The sequence below is a fragment of the Lytechinus pictus genome, unplaced genomic scaffold (genome assembly GCF_037042905.1).
Source record: "Lytechinus pictus isolate F3 Inbred unplaced genomic scaffold, Lp3.0 scaffold_28, whole genome shotgun sequence".
In the NCBI taxonomy this organism is placed as follows: domain Eukaryota; kingdom Metazoa; phylum Echinodermata; class Echinoidea; order Temnopleuroida; family Toxopneustidae; genus Lytechinus; species Lytechinus pictus.
In genome coordinates this window covers 984,703-999,200 of record NW_026974148.1, presented here as the reverse complement: position 1 = coordinate 999,200, position 14,498 = coordinate 984,703, and positions in this window count along the sequence as shown.

Here is a 14,498-nt window from a genome sequence, read left to right as displayed (position 1 = left end):
TTCGATACTACACCAATTATAATTTCCTTTGTCGGGTGAAGGTGGGTTTTGAACAATGACAAGCCGCCATGCCTCAGCTGGATCAAAGCTATTGCTTTGATACAGTACACGTATGGGAGAAAGTATACAAATGTGTAAAGTTATACATGTACAACAGCATTGGCAACTCTTTTTATTTAAATATTGTAAAGAAATGGATGAAGAGAACAATGGTAGGCGTAGCTTAAATCAAGGTTCCCCAGAGCTATCTACCCTTTGGAAAAATTGGTGATGCCGAAAAAATGTCTCTGCCGGGAATCGAACCCGGGCCCCCAGCTTTGAACGCCGGTGCCTTAACCACTAGACCACAGAGACGGGTAAGTGGCTAGGGCGACCCCGATCCGATTGATAGTCAGATAGTCAGATTTTCGATACTACACCAATTATAATTTCTTTTGTCGGGTGAAGGTGGGTTTTGAACAATGACAAGCCGCCATGCCTCAGCTGGATCAAAGCTATTGCTTTGATACAGTACACGTATGGGAGAAAGTATACAAATGTGTAAAGTTATACATGTACAACAGCATTGGCAACTCTTTTTATTTAAATATTGTAAAGAAATGGATGAAGAGAACAATGGTAGGCGTAGCTTAAATCAAGGTTCCCCAGAGCTATCTACCCTTTGGAAAAATTGGTGATGCCGAAAAAATGTCTCTGCCGGGAATCGAACCCGGGCCCCCAGCTTTGAACGCCGGTGCCTTAACCACTAGACCACGGAGACGGGTAAGTGGCTAGGGCGACCCCGATCCGATTGACCGTCAGATAGACAGATTTTCGATACTACACCAATTATAATTTCCTTTGTCGGGTGAAGGTGGGTTTTGAACAATGACAAGCCGCCATGCCTCAGCTGGATCAAAGCTATTGCTTTGATACAGTACACGTATGGGAGAAAGTATACAAATGTGTAAAGTTATACATGTACAACAGCATTGGCAACTCTTTTTATTTAAATATTGTAAAGAAATGGATGAAGAGAACAATGGTAGGCGTAGCTTAAATCAAGGTTCCCCAGAGCTATCTACCCTTTGGAAAAATTGGTGATGCCGAAAAAATGTCTCTACCGGGAATCGAACCCGGGCCCCCAGCTTTGAACGCCGGTGCCTTAACCACTAGACCACAGAGACGGGTAAGTGGCTAGGGCGACCCCGATCCGATTGACCGTCAGATAGACAGATTTTCGATACTACACCAATTATAATTTCCTTTGTCGGGTGAAGGTGGGTTTTGAACAATGACAAGCCGCCATGCCTCAGCTGGATCAAAGCTATTGCTTTGATACAGTACACGTATGGGAGAAAGTATACAAATGTGTAAAGTTATACATGTACAACAGCATTGGCAACTCTTTTTATTTAAATATTGTAAAGAAATGGATGAAGAGAACAATGGTAGGCGTAGCTTAAATCAAGGTTCCCCAGAGCTATCTACCCTTTGGAAAAATTGGTGATGCCGAAAAAATGTCTCTGCCGGGAATCGAACCCGGGCCCCCAGCTTTGAACGCCGGTGCCTTAACCCTTAGACCACAGAGACGGGTAAGTGGCTAGGGCGACCCCGATCCGATTGACCGTCAGATAGTCAGATTTTCGATACTACACCAATTATAATTTCCTTTGTCGGGTGAAGGTGGGTTTTGAACAATGACAAGCCGCCATGCCTCAGCTGGATCAAAGCTATTGCTTTGATACAGTACACGTATGGGAGAAAGTATACAAATGTGTAAAGTTATACATGTACAACAGCATTGGCAACTCTTTTTATTTAAATATTGTAAAGAAATGGATGAAGAGAACAATGGTAGGCGTAGCTTAAATCAAGGTTCCCCAGAGCTATCTACCCTTTGGAAAAATTGGTGATGCCGAAAAAATGTCTCTGCCGGGAATCGAACCCGGGCCCCCAGCTTTGAACGCCGGTGCCTTAACCACTAGACCACAGAGACGGGTAAGTGGCTAGGGCGACCCCGATCCGATTGACCGTCAGATAGACAGATTTTCGATACTACACCAATTATAATTTCCTTTGTCGGGTGAAGGTGGGTTTTGAACAATGACAAGCCGCCATGCCTCAGCTGGATCAAAGCTATTGCTTTGATACAGTACACGTATGGGAGAAAGTATACAAATGTGTAAAGTTATACATGTACAACAGCATTGGCAACTCTTTTTATTTAAATATTGTAAAGAAATGGATGAAGAGAACAATGGTAGGCGTAGCTTAAATCAAGGTTCCCCAGAGCTATCTACCCTTTGGAAAAATTGGTGATGCCGAAAAAATGTCTCTGCCGGGAATCGAACCCGGGCCCCCAGCTTTGAACGCCGGTGCCTTAACCACTAGACCACAGAGACGGGTAAGTGGCTAGGGTGACCCCGATCCGATTGACCGTCAGATAGACAGATTTTCGATACTACACCAATTATAATTTCCTTTGTCGGATGAAGGTGGGTTTTGAACAATGACAAGCCGCCATGCCTCAGCTGGATCAAAGCTATTGCTTTGATACAGTACACGTATGGGAGAAAGTATACAAATGTGTAAAGTTATACATGTACAACAGCATTGGCAACTCTTTTTATTTAAATATTGTAAAGAAATGGATGAAGAGAACAATGGTAGGCGTAGCTTAAATCAGGGTTCCCCAGAGCTATCTACCCTTTGGAAAAATTGGTGATGCCGAAAAAATGTCTCTGCCGGGAATCGAACCCGGTCCCCCAGCTTTGAACGCCGGTGCCTTAACCACTAGACCACAGAGACGGGTAAGTGGCTAGGGCGACCCCGATCCGATTGACCGTCAGATAGACAGATTTTCGATACTACACCAATTATAATTTCCTTTGTCGGGTGAAGGTGGGTTTTGAACAATGACAAGCCGCCATGCCTCAGCTGGATCAAAGCTATTGCTTTGATACAGTACACGTATGGGAGAAAGTATACAAATGTGTAAAGTTATACATGTACAACAGCATTGGCAACTCTTTTTATTTAAATATTGTAAAGAAATGGATGAAGAGAACAATGGTAGGCGTAGCTTAAATCAAGGTTCCCCAGAGCTATCTACCCTTTGGAAAAATTGGTGATGCCGAAAAAAATGTCTCTGCCGGGAATCGAACCCGGGCCCCCAGCTTTGAACGCCGGTGCCTTAACCACTAGACCACAGAGACGGGTAAGTGGCTAGGGCGACCCCGATCCGATTGACCGTCAGATAGACAGATTTTCGATACTACACCAATTATAATTTCCTTTGTCGGGTGAAGGTGGGTTTTGAACAATGACAAGCCGCCATGCCTCAGCTGGATCAAAGCTATTGCTTTGATACAGTACACGTATGGGAGAAAGTATACAAATGTGTAAAGTTATACATGTACAACAGCATTGGCAACTCTTTTTATTTAAATATTGTAAAGAAATGGATGAAGAGAACAATGGTAGGCGTAGCTTAAATCAAGGTTCCCCAGAGCTATCTACCCTTTGGAAAAATTGGTGATGCCGAAAAAATGTCTCTGCCGGGAATCGAACCCGGGCCCCCAGCTTTGAACGCCGGTGCCTTAACCACTAGACCACAGAGACGGGTAAGTGGCTAGGGCGACCCCGATCCGATTGATAGTCAGATAGTCAGATTTTTGATACTACACCAATTATAATTTCTTTTGTCGGGTGAAGGTGGGTTTTGAACAATGACAAGCCGCCATGCCTCAGCTGGATCAAAGCTATTGCTTTGATACAGTACACGTATGGGAGAAAGTATACAAAACAGTAAATCTTTTCAAAATGAATGAATCTTTGTTCATTTTTCTTCAAATGTTCATCATATTCATTCCATAATATTTATTTCACATTTTTGCACTTAACAACTACTTGTATCACTTCTTCTCTCTTCTACACATTCTCTCCAATCACTCTATTTAATGACTATTGGCAATTCAATGTATGTTTGCAAGTCTCTAACAATAAAAGAAACAAACGGGAACAGCATTTCAATTAATACAACCATTTAATAGGAATAACAGATCAAATAAATATATCATACAAATCTATTACAATTATAAGGATTAGTTCATCCTGCTAATACTACAGGAGGATAAATTTATCTTAATTTCAAAGCTACATGAGGATAAATTTATCCTAATTTCAAGGATACACGAGGATAAATTTATCTTAATTTCAAGGCTTCATGAGGATAAATTTATCCTAATTTCAAAGCTACATGAGGATAAATTTATCTTAATTTCAAAGCTTCACAAGGATAAATTTATCCTAATTTCAAGGCTAAGCGAGGATAAATTTATCTTAATTTCAAAGCTACACGAGGATAAATTTATCTTAATTTCAAGGCTACATGAGGATAAATTTATCCTAATTTCAAGGCTACACGAGGATAAATTTATCTTAATTTCAGTCTACATGAGGATAAATTCATCCTAACTTCAAGGCTACATGAGGATAAATTTATCTTAATTTCAAGGCTACATGAGGATAAATTTATCTTAATTTCAAAGCTACATGAGGATAAATTTATCTTAATTTCAAAGCTACACGAGGATAAATTTATCCTAATTTCAAGGCTACATGAGGATAAATTTATCTTATTTTCAAAGCTACACGAGGATAAATTTATCCTAATATCAAAGCTACATGAGGATAAATTTATCCTAATTTCAAGGCTACCCGAGGATAAATTTATCTTAATTTCAAGACTACATGAGGATAAATTTATCCTAACTTCAAGGCTACATGAGGATAAATTTATCCTAATTTCAAAGCTACACGAGGATAAATTTATCTTAATTTCAAGGCTACACGAGGATAAATTTATCTTATTTTCAAAGCTACACAAGGATAAATTTATCCTAATTTCAAAGCTACATGAGGATAAATTTATCCTAACTTCAAGGCTACATGAGGATAAATTTATCCTAATTTCAAAGCTACACGAGGATAAATTTATCCTAATTTCAAAGCTACATGAGGATAAATTTATCCTAATTTCAAGCTACACGAGGATGAATTTATCTTAATTTCAAGACTACATGAGGATAAATTTATCCTAACTTCAAGGCTACATGAGGATAAATTTATCCTAATTTCAAAGCTACACGAGGATAAATTTTACCTTAATTTCAAGGCTACACGAGGATAAATTTATCTTATTTTCAAAGCTACACGAGGATAAATTTATCCTAATATCAAAGCTACATGAGGATAAATTTATCCTAATTTCAAGGCTACCCGAGGATAAATTTATCTTAATTTCAAGACTACATGAGGATAAATTTATCCTAACTTCAAGGCTACATGAGGATAAATTTATCCTAATTTCAAAGCTACACGAGGATAAATTTATCTTCATTTCAAGGCTACACGAGGATAAATTTATCCTAATTTCAAGGCTACGCGAGGATAAATTTATCTAAATTTCAAAGCTACACGAGGATAAATTTATCTTAATTTCAAAGCTACAAGAGGATAAATTTATCCTAATTTCAAGGCTACGCGAGGATAAATTTATCTTAATTTCAAAGCTACACGAGGATAAATTTATCTTCAATTCAAAGCTACAAGAGGATAAATTTATCCTAATTTCAAGGCTACACGAGGATAAATTTATCCTAATTTCAAAGCTACACAAGGATAAATTTATCCTAATTTCAAAGCAACACGAGGATAAATTTATCTTAATTTCAAGGCTACACGAGGATAAATTTATCTTAATTTCAAAGCTACACGAGGATAAATTTATCCTAATTTCAAGGCTACACGAGGATAAATTTATCTTGATTTCAAGGCTTCATGAGGATAAATTTATCCTAATTTCAAGGCTAAACGAGGATAAATTTATCCTAATTTCAAAGCTACACGAGGATAAATTTATCCTAATTTCAAGGCTACGCGAGGATAAATTTATCTTAATTTCAAAGCTACACGAGGATAAATTTATCTTAATTTCAAAGCTACAAGAGGATAAATTTATCCTAATTTCAAGGCTACACGAGGATAAATTTATCCTAATTTCAAAGCTACACGAGGATAAATTTATCCTAATTTCAAAGCTACACGAGGATAAATTTATCTTAATTTCAAAGCTACATGAGGATAAATTTATCCTAATTTCAAGGCTACACGAGGATAAATTTATCTTGATTTCAAGGCTTCATGAGTATAAATTTATCCTAATTTCAAGGCTAAACGAGGATAAATTTTTCCTAATTTCAAGGCTACACGAGGATAAATTTATCTTAATTTTAAAGCTACACGAGGATAAATTTATCTTAATTTCAAGGCTACATGAGGATAAATTTATCCTAATTTCAAAGCTACAAGAGGATAAATTTATCTTAATTTCAAGGCTACACAAGGATAAATTTATCTTAATTTCAAAGCTACACAAGGATAAAATTACCTTAATTTCAAAGCCACAGCAATTACACAATTCACCGTAGAATAATTTAACACGTGGTAATTTCATTGGGTGGCAAATGACATTTATGATTAAATTTGCATTGGACTTGTAGACAAGAGTAAGTTTTTCATTAAAGGTCAAGTCCACCCCAGGAAAATGCTGACTTGAATCAATAGAGAAAAATCAAACTAGCATAGTGCTGAAAATTTCATCAAAATCGGATGTAAAATAAGAAAGCTATGACATTTAAAGTTTCGCTTATTTTTCACAAAACAGTAATATGCACAACTAGGTGAGTCAGTCGATGATGTCCATCACTCACTATATCTTTTGTTTTTTATTGTTTAAATTATACAATATTTTTTATTTTTTTAAAGATTTGACAATAAGGACCAACTTGACTGAACCATGGAGTATTAAACAGTGCTAATTCCACATGTTCAGGGAGGAATTAATCGTTGTACCACTTGACAATGAGAAGAAAATTAGAATATTTCATATAATAAAATACAAAAGAAATAGTGAGTGGATGACGTCATGGTCTCCTCATTTGCATACCCGCCAGGATGTGCATATAACTATTTCGTGAAATTAAGCTAAACTTTAAAATGTCATAACTTTTTTATTTTACATCCAATTTTGATGAAATTTTCAGTATTATGCTTGTTGGATTTTTCTCATTTTATTCAAATCAATTTTTTGTAGGGATGAACTTGTCCTTTAACTTGTGGCCTGTGGTGCATGTTCAAAATTATGTAAACAACATGTATGTAACTATGTACCCGGGTTAACAAATTTGTAAAATAATCTGTGACAGCTCTCCTGTCCTGGGCGTTGTGGCTTGCGCCTGTAATCCAAGCTGTGGGGAAGTTACAAATTGATGCAGAGGTTCGAGCCCTGGTCACGTCTTTCAGATTGTGATGTTAAAGGTCGGTCCCAGACGTAAATCATATCTGCTTGATACACGTCTAACAAAACTCAAATACACACACATCTCCTGTCTTCCAGAGACTTCTCACTGTCCTTCCCAATTCAGTTGTGGTACTTCTGAGTTCTGTAATGACATTTAAGAAGAAAAAAAATATTTTAACTCTATACAGCAATTAGTTTTTGTGTCAAATTTTGAAATGCAAAGGTTTTTCATATTGTAATATGAATGATTTGTACTGATAGTAATCAATTTTATTTACATCACATTCACTGTTAACCTTAAGATGGGCTAACTTTTGTGGCTACTCCATGGCCAAATGGTTGTATACATGTACCCAACCCTTGCCCCCCCCCCCCCAAAAAACAAAAAAAAAAACCTGCAGCTGAACGAGCACAAAATTTCAACAATGGTAATGTGAGATGTATTCTGCAAAGCGATTTTGCTTACTTTTCTAAACTAAGACAAGGCATAACATAAGCGATTTTGTGTCTCGCCCACTTATGAAAATAACCAGAAATATCATGATTTGCAAGGGCACGCAATATATACAATTATTATTATAATAATTATTTATAATCATGTATTAAATTTTAGTATTTGTTAGATAATAATTTTTATCTATAAATTGTTCTTCAAAATGGCATTTTGTAACATCACTAATCGCAGGTACGTAACGAAGCGGTTGATGGGCGAGACCCACTCACACGTATTGCGAGGTTAGTATTCTTGCATGCATGTAATATGTGGGGCGAGACCTATTGTATTTGCTTTGTTGACAAACGGATGAGAGATCTACGAGAGATCGGTCTGGTAAGAAACCTTCCATTTTTCGCCTTTTCATTAACCAATTTTGGAAACTTTCATACCCATTAGGCAGTTAGGTGTATGAAGGTGTAAAAAAAATAAAATCAAAATAATTTACGTGATTTTTATCTTAAAAGATGGATTTCCTAGGGAAATCCATCTTTGTTTACAAGTGTCTCTTTAAATGGCAGGCGGTTCAAGGCTCCATGATGAAGAAGTATGTCAAAATATCAAAAAATTATCATCATGGAGTCCTCAAGACTATCGACTAGGATTATCTCACTCACTCAGGCACACATTATCATTAAAATTTACAATATCTCACCTCCATCATCTCTTTGTTTCGCCGGACGGAAACGACAGGCCTGTTGTACACTTCCCCAGTCCTCTTCGATTGAGCAAGTTGCCCGTTGACTTGTTGTAGAAACAAAGTGTGGACTCGGAGTTCTTGTCCCTTTACTCGTCGCTTTCGCTCGAACTGCTTGGCTGGCTCTGCTGGGACGGCCGCGCCCGGGAGCTGGAGCGAGTGACCACAGACAGTGAACGAATACGGCACGACCACTACCGGTACCAGCTGAAGAAGATGAAACTCTCGTAGTTTTAACTCGTAATTAAAAATGTCAATAATAACGCGTAAGAGAACTTCAGAAGATAGAAACACTTAAACAGTAAAAACGTGATCCAAAACAAAAACCATGTCGAGAAGAGCTATTTTGGCTTAATCAAGGACAAGGTTATCGAGAGCGGTTTGTAATCAACAGATGTCATGTTGTGAAAAAACAAGTTCGATGTCCGTGGCAGCGGTGCGCTGCATGCATGTAATATGTGCAGCGATGTGTGCAGCATGCGTGACACATCCCCTATTGTTAGCGCGAGCAGGGCTATTATTCTATTGGTCTTTAATCTCCATTCGATTCCTTGACTCTGCTTTTGTTTTGCAATTGCAACGCTACTAGCTATAGGGTTACAGCTATTCTACGAACCGAGACCCTAAAATAATTATGTCAAATTATTTCTGATATCGCAAAAAATATATAGGCCTACGGCATATACATATATCGATATTGCTTTGCTAATAAGTATCCAATGAGCTAGTATATCAAACTAAATCATAATGTGAAAAATGAATTAATATAATATATTAACTATATAGTCTACAGGGGCGGATCCAGCTTTTTATAAAGGGGGGGGGTTGGGGTGGTATGCGAGGGAGCGTAGCGACCGAGTCCAAGCGAGCGGAGCGAGCGAGGGGGGAGGGTGTGGGAGGGGGGTGTCCCCCCTCCCACAGTAGGGAAAATTTTTGAAAATCTGTGTGTGAAAATGGCGTTTTCATATTTATTTTTCATCCCCAAAGACTTCAACAATCCCCCAATTTTTTTTTTTTTTTTAATGTGGGAATTTTGGGGATGAGAATCGGCAACGCTGGCCTAGCTTGTCACTTCGGCGGTGGCCCGTGTCCTCAAAAAAGCTGATGGGGGGGCAAGGGACTCTGTGACATTTGTTCGCCCACCCCCCCCCCTCCCCCAAAAAGAAATAATAATAATAATAATAATAATAATAATAATAATAATAATAATAAATGAAATAAATACATAGAAATAGAATAAAATAAAATTACAAGTTTTAAAAAAAAATATAAGATTTAAAAAAATGGTCCCCGGATTTTTTTTTTTGGGGGGGGGGTTGCAACCCCCCACCCCCCCCCCCCCTCTAGATCCGCTTCTGGTCTACAAGTTTCTTTAAGAGGGGGTAACAGTTATAGGCTATCGGCCTGCTAGCATGGTGCGCCAGAAGAAATTAATATAAAACTGAGAAATTTCCCTTTAGAAGATCATGATATACTCATCTAGTACAAGACCTGCATATGGCGTGTTCAAAATTTTGGGGAAAATTTTGCTTTTACCGCTAGGCGCGATCGATCACCTTTCTATATATAGTTGTTGCATGTACGGTATAGCATCATAAAGATGATACGTACATCTATGATCTGTATACATTCTTTTTATTTGAATGTCCAGCTAACTGGTGGTCATTCTGCCTACTTTTCCCAGTAACATTTTGTTCTACGCATCTCATGTTTTGTGGATGATTTGGAATAATCGCTTGTGCTCGAGTATAAATGCGTCTGTGTATACAGACTATCATACTATTGTCAATGTGCCCCGAATGTGTGCATGATAGATAGCATATGACCATGCGCATGGAAGATGAAAAACTTGGCATTATTGACCGTCCTTAAAAAAAAATGGCCGTGGTAAAAAAAGGTTTGTTCAAAAGAGTAAATCCATGGTCTTGTGATGATTAAGGATGATATCTATTTCATCTGACATTAACGTTTTATCAATTTTGATTGTTATTAAAACAAACATGTGCCACTATTACTTTAGTCATGCAAATTACATGACATTGTCTTCCATATTTTTCCTTTATTCCTTACAATCGAATGGATAAAAACCAGGGAGTTGGGAGTGGATGAACTGCTATAAGCTAGCCTATACTTTAAAATTTAAATTGTTAACTTGTCCTTCTACATTCAGATCTTTGCATGGGTGTCGATCCCGGGGGAGGGGGTATTATACCCCCCCCCGGCCCCCGGCCTTGTATATTAAAGCTAGTACTTGTAGTCTTATAAGGATTGCAACCTCTACTGGCGTGCGTGATGTTGGGCTATAGGGACCATGGAAGAAAAGGGGTGAATTTGATAAATATAGGCCCTATATTTGTTTATGTCAAAACTTGTTACAAAATCAAATTCCGATTAAAAAGGTGAAAATGTTTGCTCGCTGGCTTCGCCTTCTCATTTTTTTCTAAAATAGATTTTGCCTATTATGTTATGTCTGGACCGCGCAAAATTTATGCATCCCACCCCCCCCCCCATCAAACTAACAAAAAATCCCTCACAGAGAACAAAAGTTTGGTCTGTCATCCCATTGCCAGAAGCAGTGGGGGGGGGGGGGTTACTCCCTCCCTAAAAAAAAGGAATAGGCCGGGCCTACCGAAAATGTTTTACTTTGGAAATTGGAAATTGTAACAAAATCAATCATAATAATTGTGCACAAAATCCTTCGATTTCATTTAGACAATGCCAGAGCGCCCCATGGCATGGACCTATCCACGGAGGACTCCCCAGCCTCCCCCCCCCCCCCGCTTCCGCGGCCCCTGTTGGTAGCTCTTGCATATAGCAGGTCTACTTTACGTTATTCAGATGAGACGTGGAGAAATGATATTGCTTGCAAAAAAAACGTTCCTCACAGGTTATTTATCGGCCTAAATCATATTAGAGAAAATTGAAAAAATATTAGCCAAAATACGGGAAGAGATATAGGCCTACCCTGTGTGGTAGGACACGAATATGTGACGATTCGAATTAACAATTCAGTCAAAACTAACGCCACACATAATTATGGGCTGAGTATTCTTACACGCCCCTTCGCAAAACATTTTTGTTCGTCCTTTCAGTTCCACAAACTTAACTGAGCGCACATCTTGTCATCAGACTGTCTTGACCTCAGAAATGAGTATTTCCCCCTAAATAAGGCATTCAATTTTGTGACGCCTGATTTGGCACTTAAATCAGTTAATCATCTTTTGGTTGAAAATGCTATCGGCACGGATAGGCCTTGAGGAAGTTCCTTCAAAATGGCCGTGATATTATGAAGAACTAAAATCAGAGCAGAAAAGATACATCAATACATTGGTTTAGGGGGGCAAAAATTGTGTTTCTCGTGTAACGGGAGACCTCAAAATGCAAAATTTCCATTTGAGTACTCTAAAAACTAGCGCATGTTATTTTTATTGTTCATTTCAGAAAGAGTGGTCATATTGCAAGTGAGTAATCCATTTAGCATATCAAATACTTTTTTGAGAACTTAATGCCGAAAAATACTTTTCAATGTTTCTGATGTAAAAAGTAAATAGTAAATATTTTCAAAGTGTACTTTGAAGTGGACACTTAATGTTTAAATAGAAACCACAAATAATACATAAATTAAGTAGAAATTTTAGCAATAACATAAAATAAGATTTAATGAAAGCAATGCATGGTGTGTCACAACGTAATATTTGGGGGGTCACCAAATTAATCTACAAAATACAATAATGGCCATACTTTTCATTATTTTTTATATTATTGCTAATCATTCTTTCTAAACATAAAACTATTTATATGTAATGGCTACCAGAAAAAAATCTTTAGAAAGGTAATTTGCATTCTACACCCAAAAGTCGGTGTTTCCCATGTAAGCCATTTAGGGGACACCAAACCTTACATGGCATATAGTAACAATATCTTTTGATTGTCATTTTCTCTGAAAATTAATATGGGTTTTTCTGTACCTTTTTCGTATCAATAGACAAATCATTTTTTTAGATTGTTCTTTGGGCCTGATAGCGCCATCATAAAATGATGAAAAGTGTCCCTGACTGACACATACACACCCGATCACGAAAAGAAAACAAAAATAGGTTAGAAATGAAAATGAAAGTCATGTATTTTATATCAACTGCGTAGACAGGATTTAATTTTGGAGGGGTGGTAAGTGCACGCGAAGCGTGCCAACACTTACAGAGCGCGCGAAGCGCACTCTCGAAGGAAAGGGTGTAGGGAAGTTCTTGATATCTCATTAATTTAATATGAAAAGAAGACATCTCTTGCATCTCTAGTATCCTTATCAACTCGCCCCCACTTGCTGTGATTAAAACAAATGTATTTGAAAGAAATTACGAGCGTCCTCAAATTAATGGGAAAAGATTTTTAAAACCGTTGAATGATATAATACCGCACGAAGCGCGGAAGCTAAAACGTTTTATAAAATTGAGAACAGAAGTGGCATAAAATGCCTACCTTGGTCGCATCATATTTGATGATGAAAACTTTAGCCACAGTAGATGTCTTTAGATCACAAAACATAGTAGAAGACGGGTATGCAATGAGGAAATATTCCTTTCCGCGAATGGTTTTGAAGCTCTGAATTGAAACTTTAACCTGCTCTAATTTTGATATTTCTTAGATTATAAATGGATAACGATGAAAAAGGAAGCTCAAAATGTGAAAGGGCCCAGTGATGCAAGCCAGACTATGAGAGGGACTTTTCATTTCCCTTCCACGTGAAATACGGTAACATCTGTGATTTATTTCGGGAGAATTATTGATTATGATTCAGAAAGTTCAGTGATATTCAAAATTTCAAATCAATCGCACAAAACAAGACAGGAGATGGGTGTAACAGCGATACAGAATAAAGTTTCATCGTACATGTAGCACGGCACGAATTTATAATGCCTCGAGCCCCTTTTGAGCAGATACTTTGCCACAAATTACTCACTGAAAAGTGGGAAGATATAACAATAATTATGGGAACTCTGGGAGTGGCGGGAGTGTTGACCTGCTCCGAAGAGAAGAGCCGAAATTTTGTGTCAATGCAATTTAAAAAAGAATCATCATATTTTTTCTTAAATTTATGTATACTCTATAATTTATGGCAAGAATATACAATTCCCATAGATGGGAAGGGGAAAAACCGTATTATATAGTTTGGATAGAGCTCGAAAGCAATTTTTTTAATGAATTATAAGAGAGAAAACTGAACGTCTCATTTAGGTTTTTATTCTTTTGACAAAAAAAATACCAAAAGAGAAAACATTAGGGCTGTACCCATCTTCCCTCTCTTCGCTTTTCCTTTTCCTTTCTTCTTCCCTTTTCCTCTCTTATTCTTTTTAGAGCGTTTTTTTGTTGGGGGGGGGGGCGACCACCCCCATCGCTTCCCCCTGGCTACGCGCCTGTTTTATTATGGTGCTCCTCGTTTGAGGTAAATCTTAAACGGAATTCCTCAAACCTTCACCAATATTTTTTTTCGACTGCTTTTTACAACAAACTTTTCTTCAGGGAGAACTTTCCCTTCTTTTAAAAAGGTATACACTTTCCAACACACACCCGCTCCCATCTATTACGGACATGCACATATATACATGTACCTTCTTAAGGGATTTAAGATATATTTGGATGTGAATAAGAATTGTTTAGAACTAGGTGAGATAATCGATAGTGATAGAGTATTAGAAGTTGAAGATATTTTCAATCGCCAGTTCTTATTGGATTTACGTAATGATCGAGCAAATGATGTTGAACAAAATAAATTGAGAACTTAAGTTTTTAAACAGAATATACAAACAGAGAAATATCTTTTAACTGTTAAAAATCAGAAAATACGGAAAAACATCTGTCGATTCAGAATAAGTTCCCATAATTTACCCATTGAAACTGGAAGACATAGACGTCCAGATTAAATACCCTCACATTTAAGAACGTGCAATAATTGTAATTCAGGAAGG